Below are 17,205 nucleotides of genomic sequence, written 5' to 3' on the forward strand. Positions count from 1 at the left end.
ATCAATCTCATTAGTAACTCTTCAGATTCATAATTTGAACACAGTTAATCAACTCATAAAGAATATACGTTCCGCATTAACATATCATTAGTAAAAACAGCTTAGCAAAGTCTCAGTAATGCAAGATTCAACACAGCAGGAACTCAGTAATTTGTCTATTTGCGTCAGGTATTTGTGAACACCTTAACTAACCTCGAATTAGCATCAGCATGTTGGGCTTCGTGCAAAACAATGTAGCAAACACAAATTTGGAAAGCATATATCTATGGCCTCTATTAAAAGAGCAGTTGGTACCTAGAAAGAAAGGGCAAACAGACAATTACAATTATCATCAGATAGTAACCCTTCCAACGAATCAGCAATCAGCGTCAGACTTCTCCTCAGGACATCAGTCGATTCAGCATCAGCAAGGATAGGACAGGGCAAGGTCTCAGCATGGCCTAGCTAAAGAATAAGGCTCTTCCCTCATATGGAGGAGAAGCAAGCATCAGTAAGGACTTAGATAGAGGATGGTTTAAGTATCAGAAGAATAAACGGCAAAGTCTCAAAAGAATAATGGCAAAGTATAGCTTCAAGTGGAATGGCACGGAATGATGAAGAATGGCGAGGAATGACCAATAATGGTTGATTTCTCTTCGGGTCATGCGGTTATATCAAAACTGTCAAACTAGCCACAAACTCCCTATTGGATAATATTTGGTGCATCATTATCTCTGTCCAATAATACTCCACACACCTTACTAGAATTTTCCACAAAACACAGTTCTCATGCTGTTGATTGGCTCCTGTAATTGACGTCTTCATCAGTAGGAATATCAGGTAAGAAAAGTTACACTTTACGCTCCAGTCAGTAGTCCCATTGTTTTCTTCTAGTCCAGGCAGCCTTGCACCTGTTACGAATTACACTGTTGCATTTAGCAAGAATGTCTCCTTGAGCAAGTCGGGTCCCATGAGAAAGAATTTACTACAGCTACACACATCTCTCTAGCTTCTGGAAAAGTACAGCGTCATGTCCTTCAGGAAAGCAGCACATTGCACGTTAGAAAAACACAGTTTAATATGAGACCAGGCGGCTAGGCCCAGACCCTCGCTAAGCTAAGGCCTAGTGATTTAGTTTAGCAAAACCCCAATACATGACTCTAAATATAATATGCTAATACAAATTCAAACATTAGTACATTATTAATTCATCATTAATAAGTTTCATTAATCTTCGTATACATTGGTGGCCACTCCCTTTGGGCAAATTTCAAACGTGTGCATTATTTTCTACATTAACACATTTTCTATGCAGCTTCTTTACACAATATATTGCAAGCTTTTCATGTTAATATTAATTTTAAAGGTCACACTCCAACAATCCCTCCTCTGATGACTCTTGTTATCACACAAACCTTTCCCCTTACATTTTACATTCTAGAATTCCTTCAGTTCAATTTCTTCTCTCAATCGTTCCCCCTGGGATTTTGCCCTAAACAATTTTTCCCTTTGTTTTTCTTCCCTCCTCTTATTATTTTTCGCCATTTTCAATGTTATTCTTTAACTAATTTTACATGACACCCATAATCCAAATAAGCAAGCTATGACAATCAATATTCCCTGTATTATTTTTGCCAATATCCCACGCCAAATACTACTAAACCAATTTCCCACTGAAGCAAATCCTTTCCCAACCTTTTCCCAAGCACCTGGTTCTTTCAGTTCCTTCAGATCTGTACTATCCCTAGTTAAGTTAGTAAGCATACTTCTAATCTCATTACTATTTTCTGGTATGTAAGCACAGCAGTGACGCTCATTAAGCATCTTACAGACTCTGCCATTTTTTGCTTAAAAGAATGTCTAAAGCAAGCCTGTTTTGAAGAGTCGTAGCCCTCTCCGCAGAAAGTTCAGTATCCATCAGGAGTGTGGCTCCTGTAAAGTTTGTCAGCATGTTATCCACAATAGTAGACAACTTTCGAATCTTTATGGAGTTTAAGATAACTCCCACTGAAGGAATTATCGCCCCAAATATGTCTCCTACTACACCAGCAGCAGTCTCTCTCTTTTGTCTAGTACAATGTAATTCAGACAATTTTGGAAACCTTTTCAAATCCTCAGGTTGATATATCTTTGGGAAAACTATCCCCAAATAACATGTCCCATATCATCTCTTTGGAAGACGGTAATAAGCATTAATTCCACATATGTAATAGATCCCAGGGATTTAACATGAACGTCCACTTACTCTGAAACAAAAACACATGCTTACATTCACTCATTCCCACAAACACATTGTCATAATATGATTTCGGCCTTGATATGCAAAGCTTACATACATGCAGTGCATCTAAGGCTAACTTCCCCTGTTACCTAATTGCACTGTAACCTTCACTACTAGCAAAAGCTTGCTGCTGCAATCCTTTCTCCAATTTACCCTTCAATGCCCTTCTTCTATCTTCCGTGTGATCCAGAAAGCTCTTCTCTACAAGTGTAAGCATGCATGTCAAGTTATTGCGGTGTGCATAGGATGCATTAATTGTTATTGTCGCCTTAAAGAATCCCTTAACTAACTTTATACTATAGTACTTAGCTACACTACTCAAATCCTCTATGATAGGCACATAAGAAAACACAAGGTCATAGTTCGAATAAAAATACTGAATCTCTTCCTGGTTATAGAATCTTGTTAGTAACAGACTACAACTTATCCCGTATGTTAATGGCAGACTGTGGTAGGTAACCCCCTCTTGTACTGAAACAGGAATCTGTGTACACACATAACAATCATTTGCATCAATTGTGTCAACATACTTACTCAGCAAGCGATAGAAAACAATTGACAATTCCCCTTTTGCGTTAGTTCCCTCATGCAAATATTTTGTATCCTGATCAAACCTCTCCCAAGCTGTTAGTGCAGTGGCGGTCTCAGGAATTGTAGCATTGTTAGTTCCGCTCTTACCCACTAATGGCATTCCCACAATCACAACTATGATGAATATCAAATACACGACACCCAAACCGAACACCTAAACATTTACAACGCCTATTTCCCCTATTATCCTCTCTAGTGTTAGCCATGATCTGTAAAGAATCAGAAAGTGAAGAATGATTAGTTCAAACAACAAGCAACAGAGGATGGTTAAAACTCCCCTTTTTTTTTTTTCCAAAAGTAAAGCAAGCGACAGTCTTTCGTCAGCAATTATTTACAGCTTTCAGTTTCACTCCCAGGATCCTTGTCAATTCAGGTTAGCAGCTTGTCAAAATCGTGTTTCGAAAGTCAATTCAGGTTATCAGTGTCATATCCGGTAAGTTATCAGTCTCTTTCCTCAATTTTCTTCTTTAATTCAATTCTCATGCCAACTCAGTCTCTTTGGCCAGACTCAGGTACCAAAGTACTGACCTGGAATCTCTCGATCCAAAACAAAAAGCCAAGTACTCTTGTTGCCATTCAGCTAACGTTGCATACGCCCATTCAGGACCCACATACCTTCTGTTTGCTACCCTCTTTCTTTTCAACTTGCGATCACCTTGCAACTCTCCTTCACTTAGAGGAAGAGGTTGATACAACAAGGAGAGAAAATCTATTTCAACTTCGACAACCACTTTCCCTCTTCTCTTGAAATTCCGGCCACTTATTTCCTTTCAGTGTCTCTCTGGTCTTTGATCTTTCCTGGGGCAGCCCTACGCCCTCCTCTGACTCTATGGTGTTTTCTCTTGATGGACCTGCAATTTGCTCAGGAGTAGTCCGGACACTCTGACTCTCCTCCGCCTCAACTCCTTCGCCTTCTGGGTCTGTGTAGGAGGCTGGACTGGCTTGTAGTGAGTACCAAGGGGTACTTACACCTTGCACCAGGCCCAGTTATCCCTTATTAGTGTATAGGGTGTCTAGCAGCATAGGCTGATAGATAATGGTAGCTTAGCAGAGCAGCTTAGGCTGAACTAGGAGACGAGTGAAGCTCCTACAGTACCACTTAGTGTCATATGCACAATATCATAAGAAAACACAATACACAGATATTCTAAAAATAAAGGTACTTTATTTTTATGACAATATGCCAAAAGTATCTCAGTGAGCACCCTCAGTATGAGGATAGCAAATATACACAAGATATATGTACACAATACCAAAATATGCAGTAATAGTATTAGAAAACAGTGCAAACAATGTATAGTTACAATAGGATGCAATGGAGACACATAGGGATAGGGGCAACACAAACCATATACTCCAAAAGTGGAATGTGAATCACGAATGGACCCCAAACCTATGTGACCTTGTAGAGGGTCGCTGGGACTATTAGAAAATAGTAAGGGTTAGAAAAATAGCCCACCCCAAGACCCTGAAAAATGAGTGCAAAGTGCACTAAAGTTCCCCAAAGGACATAGAAGTCGTGATAGGGGAATTCTGCAGGGAAGACACAAACCAACAATGCAACAACGATGGATTTCCAGTCGAGGGCACCTGTGGAACAAGGGGACCAAGTCCAAAAGTCACAAGCAAGTCAGAGATGGGCAAATGCCCAGGAAATGCCAGCTGTGGGTGCAAAGATGCTGCTACTGGACAGTAGAAGCATAGGTTTCTGCAAGAACGACAAGGGCTAGACACTTCCCCTTTGGAGGACGGATCCCTCACGCAGTGGAGATTCGTTCAGAAGTGTTTTCCTGCCGAAAGACCACCAACAAGCCTTGCTAGCTGCAAATTGTGCAGTTAGGGTTTTTGGATGCTGCTGTGGCCCAGGAGGGACCAGGATGTCGCCAATTGCGTCAGGGGACAGAGGGGGCGTCGAGCAAGACAAGGAGCCCTCTCAGCAGCAGGCAGCACCCGCAGAAGTGCCCGAAACAGGCACTACGAGGATGCGTGAAACGGTGCTCACCCGAAGTCGCACAAAGGAGTCCCACGTCGCCGGAGAACAACTTAGGAGGTCGTGCAATGCAGGTTAGAGTGCTGTGGACTCAGGCTGGACTGTGCACAAAGGATTTCCACCGGAAGTGCACGGAGGCCGGAGTAGCTGCAAAAGTCGTGGTTCCCAGCAATGCAGTCTGGCGTGGGGAGGCAAGGACTTACCTCCACCAAACTTGGACTGAAGAGTCACTGGACTGTGGGAGTCACTTGGACAGAGTTGCTGGATTCAAGGGACCTCGCTCGTCGTGCTGAGAGGAGACCCAAGGTACCGGTGATGCAGTTCTTTGGTGCCTGCGGTTGCAGGGGGACGATTCCGTCGACCCACGGGAGATTTCTTCGGAGCTTCTAGTGCAGAGAGGAGGCAGACTACCCCCACAGCATGCACCACCAGGAAAACAGTCGAGAAGGCGGCAGGATCAGCGTTACAGAGTTGCAGTAGTCGTCTTTACTACTATGTTGCAGTTTTGCAGGCTTCCAGCGCGGTCAGCAGTCGATTCCTTGGCAGAAGGTGAAGAGAGAGATGCAGAGGAACTCGGATGAGCTCTTGCATTCGTTATCTAAGGAATCCCAAGAGACAGAGACCCTAAATAGCCAGAAAAGAGGGTTTGGCTACATAGGAGAGAGGATAGGCTAGCAACACCTGAAGGAGCCTATCAGCAGGAGTCTCTGACGTCACCTGATGGCACTGGCCACTCAGAGCAGTCCAGTGTGCCAGCAGCACCTCTGTTTCCAAGATGGCAGAGGTCTGGAGCACACTGGAGGAGCTCTGGACACCTCCCAGGGGAGGTGCAGGGGAGTGGTCACTCCCCTTTCCTTTGTCCAGTTTCGCGCCAGAGCAGGGCTAAGGGGTCCCTGAACCGGTGTAGACTGGCTTATGCAGAAATGGGCACCAAATGTGCCCATGAAAGCATTTCCAGAGGCTGGGGGAGGCTACTCCTCCCCTGCCTTCACACCATTTTCCAAAGGATGTTCTGCCATCCTGGGCCAGGCCTGGCTGGTCCCCAGGAGGGCAGATGCCTGTCTGAGGGGTTGGCAGCAGCTGCAATGAAACCCCGGGAAAGGCAGTTTGGCAGTACCAGGGTCTGTGCTACAGACCACTGGGATCATGGGATTGTGCCAACTATGCCAGGATGGCATAGAGGGGGCAATTCCATGATCATAGACATGTTACATGGCCATATTCGGAGTTACCATTGTGAAGCTACATATAGGTAGTGACCTATATGTAGTGCACGCGTGTAATGGTGTCCCCGCACTCTCAAAGTCCGGGGAATTGGCCCTGAACAATGTGGGGGCACCTTGGCTAGTGCCAGGGTGCCCACACACTAAGTAACTTAGCACCCAACCTTTTAGCAGGTAAAGGTTAGACATATAGGTGACTTATAAGTTACTTAAGTGCAGTGTAAAATGGCTGTGAAATAACGTGGACGTTATTTCACTCAGGCTGCAGTGGCAGGCCTGTGTAGGAATTGTCAGAGCTCCCTATGGGTGGCAAAAGAAATGCTGCAGCCCATAGGGATCTCCTGGAACCCCAAAACCCTGGGTACCTCAGTACCATATACTAGGGAATTATAAGGGTGTTCCAGTAAGCCAATGTAAATTGGAAAAATTGGTCACTAGCCTGTTTAGAGACAATTTGAAAGAAATGAGAGAGCATAACCACTGAGGTTCTGATTAGCAGAGCCTCAGTGAGACAGTTAGGCACCACACAGGGAACACATACATATAGGCCACAAACTTATGAGCACTGGGGTCCTGACTAGCAGGGTCCCAGTGACACATAACAAACATACTGAAAACATAGGGTTTTCACTATGAGCACTGGGCCCTGGCTAGCAGGATCCCAGTGAGACAGTGAAAACACCCTGACATACACTCACAAACAGGCCAAAAGTGGGGGTAACAAGGCTAGAAAGAGGCTACTTTCTCACAGTCTGTCAGGGGCTCTAGCTCATTTCCATATTCGTCTGCTTCTGGGAGAACCTCCCTCTGATTTGGCTCTCCTGGTGCCTCAGTTGAGATAGGCTCACCGTCACCCCTTTGGGTCTCCTCTCCTTCGTCTCTTACTGGTGTGACCAAGCTGTCCTCAACGGGCTCTCCTTCTGTCTCAGTTCCCTTTCGATCACTCTCCAGCCCTGAGACTTCCTTCTTTGTTGTTGGTACTTTCAAAAACTCAACTTCCTCATCAGTTGGACACGTCACCTTTTTTGTGTGACTGGCATGGATCCAGTTCGGAATTCCCACACACTTTACAGCAGTTGTAGTTGTTAGTATTACTTGATATGGCACCTTCCACCGTGGCTCCAAACACGACTTCCTTATGTGTTTCTTGATGACAACCCAGTCACCAGCTTTCAGATTGTGTCCTGGATCACTTATCGGTGTCAGGGTGGTAGCTTTCACCTAGTGAGAAAAAGAGCGGACCACATCAGCCAGACCCTTGTAGTAGTCCAACACCATATCATCCGCTCGGCCCATGAGAATCTCATGAGGAGATAGTCCTGTTTTCTTGTTAGGCGTATTTCTCATTGACATTAGCACCAAAGGCAATGCATCAGGCCATTTCAAATTCGTGGCTGCACACATCTTTGCCATTCTGGACTTCAGGGTACCATTCATCTGTTCCACTAGTCCTGATGCCTCAGGAAGGTAACTACAATGCAACTTCTGTTCAATATTTAATGCTGCACACAATAGCTTAACCACCCCATTGTTGAAGTAACTTCCCCTATCTGATTCTAAAGAGATCGGAAACCCGAAACGTGGTATCAATTCCCTAAGCAGTAGCTTCGCTACTGTGAGACTGTCATTCCTACATGTAGGGTATGCTTCAATCCAGTGACTAAAGATACACACAATCACCAACATATATCTCAAACCTCCAAACACAGGCATCTCAATAGAATCCAATTGCATCCTGCTAAATGGACCTCCTGCCCGCCCAATGTGGCTCAAATTCACCACTGTTCCTTTCCCCGCGTTCATCTGCTGACAGATGATACACCTTTGGCAAATCACCTCTGCAGCTTGTCTGAACTTCAGGTTAAACCAGTCAATTTTGAACAACCTGATCATGGCATCCCTCCCAATAAGTGCTTGATCAGGGTAAAACCTCGCAAACTGTGACAGGAGACTGTTCGGCAAGACCATTTTCCCTTCATCTGAGGCCCACAAATCATCTGGTCTTTGTACACATTGCATCTTAACCCAAGAACGCTTCTCATCTTTGCTGGCATGTCCCTGCAACAATCTCAACTCTTCTAACGTGTCAATCACCATTAATGTATAACCTGTGCATGTCTCATTTTCTGTTTCAGGTAACAATTCCCACTGATCCTTATACGATATACAGTTCAATGCACAAAATCTTGCTACTTGATCCGCATATCCATTTCCCATTAAAACAAAGGCTTGTGATTTCGAATGAGCACTGCATTTCACCACGGCAATTTCATGAGGTAACTGAATCGCGTGCAACAACTCCTTAATTCTTTCACCATTTTTCACTGGAGAACCAGAAGAGGTCAGGAAACCCCTCTGTGAGCATAGTTGGCCAAAATCTTGGACAATTCCGAATCCATATCTGCTATCAGTATAGCTAGTCACTCTCAACTGGGCAGAAGCATGGCATGCTGTAGTAGGAGCCACCAATTCAGCCACTTGAGCAGAATATACTCTCTCAAGCCAAGACGCTTCCAGGATACCAGAGATTGTACACACAGTGTATCAGGCTCTCAGCACTCCTACTGAGTCTCTTAAACATGAGCCACCGACAAAGATAATTTGGTCATTTTCTTCCAATTGGGTATCTTTAATATCAGGCCTAGGTTTGGTGCACATTTCTGTTACCTCAAGACAATCATGTTCTACATCTTCAACATCATCGACTTCTGTGTTTTCATTGGGAAGCAAAGTTGCCGGGTTCAACAGTGTACATCTTTTCAGCGTTACATTTGGTGACCCCACTATAATCGTTTAATATTTTGTCAGTCTTACATTTGTCATGTGTTGCGTTTTGGTACGGGTTAACAGGATCCCAACTGAGTGAGGGACCATGACTGTTAAATGATGTCCCATCGCTATGCCTTCACACTGTGTGAGGCTTAGACCAACTGCTGCTACTGCACGCAGACAACCTGCTAAGGCTGCTGCAACTGGGTCCAAAGTAGCTGAAAAATATGCTACTGGTCGGTCTCCACCTCCATGGACCTGTGTCAGGACAGAAAATGAACATGCATCATGTTCGTGACAAAACAGAACAAAAGGCTTCGTGTAATCAGGCATACCTAAAGCTGGAGCCCTGCACATGGTCTCCCTTAGCTCAGTAAACATCTTCATTTCCTTTTCTGACAACGCTATGACATCTGGCCCTTCCTTAACTGTCAGTCTCACCAATGGCTTGGAAATGACTGAAAAAGTTGGGATCTACTGACGACAGTAGCCCACCATTCCCAGAAAGACCCTAACATCTCTCTGTGTCGTTGGGGGATTCATCTGTAACAGTGCAGTCACCCTTTCCCTGGACAACTTCCTCGACCCTTTCTCAATTTGATGACCCAAATACTTCACCTCTTTCTGGCAATATTGCAATTTCTTGGAGGACACCTTATGCCCGTTCTTCCCCAAGTGGTTCAGTAAAGCAATCAAATCATACTTGCACTCATCCCTCAACAGATCATCAATGTACTGCACTAGAGTCGACTGAAAAGGCAATTCCAATGACTCCAAATCCTTCTTCAGTATGTGATTGAAAATGGAAGGTGATTCCAAAAACCCTTGAGGAATTCGACACCAATTGTAGACTTTGTCCAATAATTTGAAACTGATAAGAAATTGGCTGTCCTCATGAAGAGTGATAGAAAAGAACGCTTGGGACAAATCAACCACTGTGAACCACTCTGCATCACATGGAACCTGGAACATAATCACAGCTGGATTTTGCACCACTGGGCAACATTTCACCACTATGTCATTAATCTTTCTCAAGTCTTGGACAATTCGAACTTTCTCACAAGGCTTTCTCAGTCCCATTATTGGTGAATTACACGGGCTGCTTATTACCTCCTTTAAGACTCCCTGTTTCACAAAGTCTGAAATTAATTGTGCCACCTTCATAAGGACATCTTGTGCCATATGGTACTGCGGTACCTGGGGAAACACAGCATTTGGCTTTACATTGACTTTGACTAGTTCTACTCCTTTTATCAGTCCTACTTCTTTCCCTGTCAAATCCCTGTCAAACCTTTTTTTGGACTGTCCCCTGCAAGTCTGCTGGCAGATCAGTCACTGTGAACATTGGGAAGAAGTTAATTAGAGGATACTCCTTGTCTGTGGTCTCCGTCTCAGGCTCTGAAACCTGCTCCTCATCTCCTTCATCGTCACGGTTTGTCTGAACCTCAATTCCCTCATTGGAACAGGTGATCGAACACCTTGTCTTGCACAGTAAGTCTCTTCCCAGTAGGGACACGGGACTCGAATCCCAAACCACAAATCTGTGCAATCCCTGAAAAGTGCCAAGCTCAACCTGCACTGGATCTGTGATCGGGTTAGTCAGGAGTTGATTTGCCACTCCTACTACCTTGACTGTTCGTCCCGAAAGAGGCAGTTTCGGAACCTCTGCACTGCTGACTGTAGAGCGTGTAGCTCCTGTGTCAACCAAGAATGAAACCTTGTGACCCATTACCTTCCCCTGAATATAGGGCCCTTTCTGATCTACTTTTAGAGACGCTGCAAGCCTACACTCCTCGCTATCTGAACTCTCATCCGACCATTCATTGTTTATTCCATTCTCACCACGCAATGGGAACTGTTGTACTGTGTTATTTTGACTCATTCTTTGACCTGTGACCTGTTGAGGAAGCATCACCTGTTGCTGTTCCATTGGCGCTAAGGGCCTTGCATTTGCTGTCTAGGTACCATGGGAGCCTGCTGTTGCATTTGTTGTATCTGCATCGGCTGTACACGTGGCATCTGCACCTGTTGCATGGGTTTGAGACCTTGCATCTGAATCATGTTATTCTGAAAGTTCGGAATAGGACCTCTCAAACTTGGTCCCTTCACGTTTTGAAATGCACTGACATCATTGCTTTGTTGAACAACACCCTCCTGCACCATCATCGGGCACTCCCGCTTCCAATGTCCAACGCCCCCGCAGGCATGACAAGGTAACATCTTCTTCATTCTCTGCACATCATTTTGAACTACTACACTGTTCAAATCCGGATTTCGATTCACAAATCCTCTGCGACCTGTGCCTCTCACTTGCACCTGAAACATCTTGTTTCCTTGCGACTGTTGCACCATCTGTTGTAGACAACCTCCCTGCATCCCTGATTGTGCTGCCTTAATTTGCATTGCCATCGCTTTCTCCTTCAGCTTCCTCTGCTTCAACTCAATCTCGTCACTACAGTATTTCACATACTGCAACACCTCATCAATCGGCTTTGCTTACCAGCAGATCAAGTGATTCTTAATAATTTGACTAATCTCAGGTCTCAGCCCTTCAACAAATCTGAACACAAGGTGATTCATGTCCTTTGCCTCAACAACCTCTGTACCGCTGTAGTTCTTGAACGCCTTCAACAACCTCTCATAATAGGCATGTATTGACTCCTTGGGTTCCTGAGCTGTCCGATCAATGTTTTGCCAATCAACATTCTGCGGCGACACCCTCTGTTTCAAGAACTCAGTCACCTTATAGTAGTATCTCATCACCTCAGGAGACGGTGCTCCTGTGATTCTATCCCTTGCCAGTTCCGCGGTTGCCAATCCACCCTCTTCTTGCACTCAAGCCACAAAATGGCTGGAACTATGATCTCAAAGAGAGTATTCAGGTCTTCCCAGAGACATTTTGCAAGCTTCACAAACCTGTCCGTCTGCTGATACCATTCTATTGGTTTCTCCCTCAGCCTGGGAAAGTCATTTGTAAATGACAAAATATCACCTCTAGTCCACGGCACGTGGACAAGAACCCCTCCAGCAGTTTCCCTCATTGGTAACATCTTTACCGCACCAGCATCCTGTAAGGCTTTTGCTGGATACTCTAAACAGCCGCTTTTCCTCTTGTCTCTTTTCTTCACCCATCTACCTTCTCACCTCTCTAAAGCTCCCCAAACTTGTGTACTCTGCAGTATCTCTTTAAGGTGTGCCTTCATCCCAGTAGACCTCATGTGTTCAAAATCCTTAGGCTCAAAGTCTAACCTGTAACTCCTCTTCAAATGTTTTGCATTTTCTAAGTCTATTCCATATTTATCTTCCAAATTTGCCAACCTCTGGTGCACCCTGCTCACTTCTTTAGTTATCTTTGGACACAAGTATCTCAATTCTGCCTCAGTGTATGACTCTAACCTGTTCACTCCTATGCTCCCTTCAACAAGTTCATTTGCCTCCATGCCCAACCTCACTAAGTTCAGGTACTCTTCTCCTTCTGACCTCCCTGCTGCTGCAGGAGTAGTCTGTGGTGAATTTAGCTTGTCTAACCAATCGTTCAGTTGTTGCGCAGTTAAACCTTGTAATGAGATATTCCCAGCCTGCACTATCGGTCTTTGCGGTATATTTGCACTTGAGATCTGCAGTGTCAGCAGTCCCAAACTGATTGCCTCATGGCATCTGGAGGAGCCCCAATCGGACTAAAGTCTAATAAAGACCTAGATCTTTCGAACGTCAGTTCCACTGGGGTCATTCCTTGGAAGCTCCAAACGAACCCTCCTCTTGTCATCTCTTGAATCATTATTCCCTGATCACATACACTAGGCTTCGTCTGTGCATACAACGGTACTGGTGGAGCAACCGTAATGGGCAAAGATATGACGGCTGGCATCTGCCTATTTCCCAAAACCTGTGGAGTATTAACTCCCATACTCTGGTTCATTATTGGTGCTATGGCTGACTGCGGTCCTGTGACCGAAGTGTAATTCGTAATCATCTGTTGCTGTGCCTGAGGCAGTAAAGGTGGAGTTGGATCAGTATGAATCAGCTTCGGTCTCACATGTGCCGGATCTGACGGCACCATCAAATTCATCGTAGTCTCTAGTATTGGGACATCAGGGTAAAGTCTCTGAACCTGTGGTGGCTGTAGCTGAGTTTGCATCTCTGGAGCAGTGGACACACTGATACTACTTCTTGCCTGGCATGTTACCCCCATATTTCACTATATGTATGTTGTTTTAGTCCTTGTGTCACTGGGACCCTGCCAGGCAGGGCCCCAGTGCTCATAGTATGTGCCCTGTATGTGTTCCCTGTGTGATGCCTAACTGTCTCACTGAGGCTCTGCTAACCAGAACCTCAGTAGTTATGCTCTCCCTGCTTTCCAAATTTGTCACTAACAGGCTAGTGACCAAATTTACCAATTCACATTGGCATACTGGTACACCCATATAATTCCCTTGTATATGGTACTGAGGTACCCAGGTTATTGGGGTTCCAGGAGATCCCTATGGGCTGCAGCATTTCTTTTACCACCCATAGGGAGCTCTGACAATTCTTACACAGGCCTGCCACTGCAGCCTCCGAGAAATAACGTCCACGTTATTTCACAGCCATTTACCACTGCATATAAGTAACTTATAAGTCATCTATATGTCTAACCTTCACCTGGTGAAGGTTAGGTGCCAAGTTACTTAGTGTGTAGGCACCCTGACACTAGCCAAGGTGCCCCCACATCGTTCAGGGCAAATTCCCCGAACTTTGTGAGTGTGGGGACACCATTACACGCGTGTACTATACATAGGTCACTACCTATGTATATCGTCACAATGGTAACTCCGAACATGGCCATGTAACATGTCTAAGATCATGGAATTGTCACCCCAATACCATTCTGGTATTGGGGGAACAAATCCATGATCCCCCGGGTCTCTAGCACAGAACCTGGGTACTGCCAAACTGCCTTTCCGGGGTCTCCACTGCAGCTGCTGCTGCAGCCAACCCCTCAGACATGTTTCTGCCCTCCTGGGGTCCAGGCAGCCCTGGCCCAGGAAGGCAGAACAAAGGATTTCCTCTGAGAGAGGGTGTTACACCCTCTCCCTTTGGAAATAGGTGTGAAGGGCTAGGGAGGAGTAGCCTCCCCCAGCCTCTGGAAATGCTTTGATGGGCACAGATGGTGCCCATCTCTGCATAAGCCAGTCTACACCGGCTTAGGGATCCCCCAGCCCTGCTCTGGCGCGAAACTGGACAAAGGAAAGGGGAGTGACCACCCCCCTGACCAGTACCTCCCAGGGGAGGTGCCCAGAGCTCCTCCAGTGTGTCCCAGACCTCTGCCATCTTGGAAACAGAGGTGTTGGGGGCACACTGGACTGCTCTGAGTAGCCAGTGCCAGCAGGTGACGTCAGAGGCCCCTTCTGATAGGCTCTTACCTTCCTTGGTAGCCAAACCTCCTTTTCTGGCTATTTAGGGTCTCTGCTTTGGGGAATTCTTCAGATAACGAATGCAAGAGCTCACCAGAGTTCCTCTGCATCTCCCTCTTCACCTTCTACCAAGGATCGACCGCTGACTGCTCCAGGACACCTGCAAAACCGCAACAAAGTAGCAAGACGACTACCAGCAACATTGTAGCGCCTAGTCCTGCCGGCTTTCTCAACTGTTTCCTGGTGGTGCATGCTCTGGGGTAGCCTGCCTTCACCCTGCACCAGAAGCTCTGAAGAAATCTCCTGTGGGTCGACGGAATCTTCCCCCTGCTAATGCAGACACCAAAAGACTGCAACAATGGTCCTCTGGGCCCCCTCTCATCCCGACGAGCGTGGTCCCTGGAACACAACAACTCTGTTCACGCAACTCCCACAATCCAGTGACTCTTCAGTCCAAGTTTGGTGGAGGTAAGTCCTTGCCTCCCCACGCTAGACTGCAAAGTTGTGTACCGCGTGATTTGCAGCTGCTCTGGCTCCTGTGCACTCTTCCAGGATTTCCTTTGTGCACAGCCAAGCCTGGGTCCCCAGCACTCCGTCCTGCAGTGCACAACCTTCTGAGCTGTCCTCTGGTGTCGTGGGACTCCCTTTTGTGACTTTGCGTGGACTCTGGTTCACTTTTCATCTAAGTGCCTGTTGGGGTACTTCTGCCGGTGCTGCCTGCTTCTGTGAGGGTTCTCTGAGTTGCTGAGCGCCCCCTCTGTCTCCTCCTCCAAAAGGCGACATCCTGGTCCTTCTTGGTCCTCAGCAGCACCCAAAAACCTCTACCGCAACCCTTGCAGCTACCATGGCTTGTTTGCGGTCTTTCTGCGTGGGAACACCTCTGCAAGCTTCACAGTGACGTGGGACACCAGTCTTCAAAAGGAGAAGTCCCTAGTCCTTTTCTTTCTTGCAGAACTCCAAGCTTCTTCCAACCAGTGGCAGCTTCCTTGCACCTTCAGCTGGGGTTTCCTGGGCTCCTGTCCCCCCTGGACACTGTCGCGACTATTGGACTTGGTCCCCTTGTCTTACAGGTACTCAGGTCCGGAAATCCATTGTCAGTGCACTGCTGGTGTTTGTTATTCCTGCAGAATCACCCTATCACGACTTCTGTGCTCTCTGGGGGTAGTAGGTGCACTTTACTCCTACTTTTCAGAGTTTTGGGGTGGGGTATTTTTCTAACCCTCACTGGTTTCTTACAGTCCCAGCGACCCTCTACAAGCTCACATAGGTCTGGGGTCCATTCGTGGTTCGCATTCCACTTTTGGAGTATATGGTTTGTGTTGCCCCCATACCTATGTGCTCCTATTGCAATCTATTGTAATTCTACACTGTTTGCATTACTTTTCTTGATATTACTTACCTAACTTTGGTTGTACATATAACTTGAGTTTATAACTTATCTTCTTACTGAGGATACTCACTGAGTTACTTTTGGCATATTGTCATAAAAATAAAGTACCTTTATTCTTAGTAACTCTGTCTGTTGTGTTTTCTTATGATATTGTGCATATGATATAAGTGGTATAGTAGGAGCTTTGCATGTCTCCTAGTTCAGCCTAAGCAGCTTTGCCATAGCTACCTTCTATCTGCCTAAGCTGCTAGAAACACCTCTTCTACACTAATAAGGGATAATTGGATCTGGCACAAGGTTTAAGTACCTCTGGTACCCACTACAAGCCAGGCCAGCCTCCTACACTACTCTGCACAGGAACTGGTGTTGAGACAGGACTAACCTGTATCGGATTCGCTGTCACCTTGTTCTGAGTTGAACTTACAGGGCCTCAGTCTGTTGTCATCTATTGCATATGGCCGTGGTCAGTCATTCAATAACTGATTAAGAAACTCATCATCGTTTGAGTCATTGATCTCTGACCAGGGCTTCTTAGCCTCTTTGTCTTTTGAGGAACTTTTGTCAGTCTTACAAGTTGCTTTTCCCCCTTTGTTTTCACCTTCTAGAGCTATTGCTGGAAACATCCTAATTCCATCTATTGTTTCTCTCCTCCGAACTCTCTGTGCACTATCCCACCTAGCCTCTGCTAGTGTCTTTTCCGCCTTCCTCATTCTCCTTTCAAATTTCTGCTGCTGTTGTCGTATTGCCATCAGTTCCCAAATTGCTAGCGCCTCAAACTGTGCTGGTCTCGGAGGTGGCTTCAGCTCATTTAGCACCCTCCGCAAATTTTCCAAAATCCTTATATTGAACTTTCCATGCTCTGGAAACGCCAAACACCCTTCTTTCTCTGTCACTTTGCACCATTGCTTTAGCCAAAGACATGGCGCGACTCCCCTCTCCTCCATTACGGCATAAGCCGGTGTATCATCTGGCGGTGTAACCTCCCCTACACTCGCAGCAAAATATGTATCTCCCCTCAAAGCGCTCTTTAAAGCCTTGAAAAATTTCATTTTTGCGTCTTTTATTTTGTTCACAATCGAATCAGGAAGTGACTTTAATTCCCAGAACTCTCTTTGCCTACCTTCTTAACCAATTGCCTCTCACAGACGGCTGCTAATTTGTGTGCGACCCTTCTCACTAACTGACCTATCCCAGCGTGGCTCCAATGACATCACACCCACATACACTGGGGCTGTCAAAGCCGTGCAGCTTTTCTTCCTCACTCTCGACTCACACAAAACTAATGCAATATATTGCTAGCACCAATAAAACTCAAATTTGCCGGTTTACTACAGGAAAGGGTAACACAATCACTTCAGAACTTTACAGAGATTTTGCTTAGCCTCGGCCGCTACTCTCTCCTTCTCAGATCCCGCACTCGCAAGCAAAATCTGATCAGCAAATTTTACTCTCGACTTGTCAATGGGCTGTTCTAGTGCACTTTAGAACTCACCAAATCTCTATTGAAGATTTCATTCACTGTCTTTGACTCAAACTCAAATCGTCAACCACGCCTGATTGACCTATTAAACCGCACAAATTACAACATA

The 17,205-nt window shown here is 45.8% G+C and overlaps 1 protein-coding gene across 1 annotated transcript in view; it reads left to right on the top strand.

Annotated features, from left to right (window-relative positions):
* The window catches only part of LOC138261625 (SCO-spondin-like), a 1,514,343-nt gene that overhangs the window by 537,100 nt on the left and 960,038 nt on the right, over positions 1-17,205 (top strand). The window lies entirely within an intron of this gene.

The sequence above is a fragment of the Pleurodeles waltl genome, chromosome 10 (assembly GCF_031143425.1).
Source record: "Pleurodeles waltl isolate 20211129_DDA chromosome 10, aPleWal1.hap1.20221129, whole genome shotgun sequence".
Classification (NCBI taxonomy): domain Eukaryota; kingdom Metazoa; phylum Chordata; class Amphibia; order Caudata; family Salamandridae; genus Pleurodeles; species Pleurodeles waltl.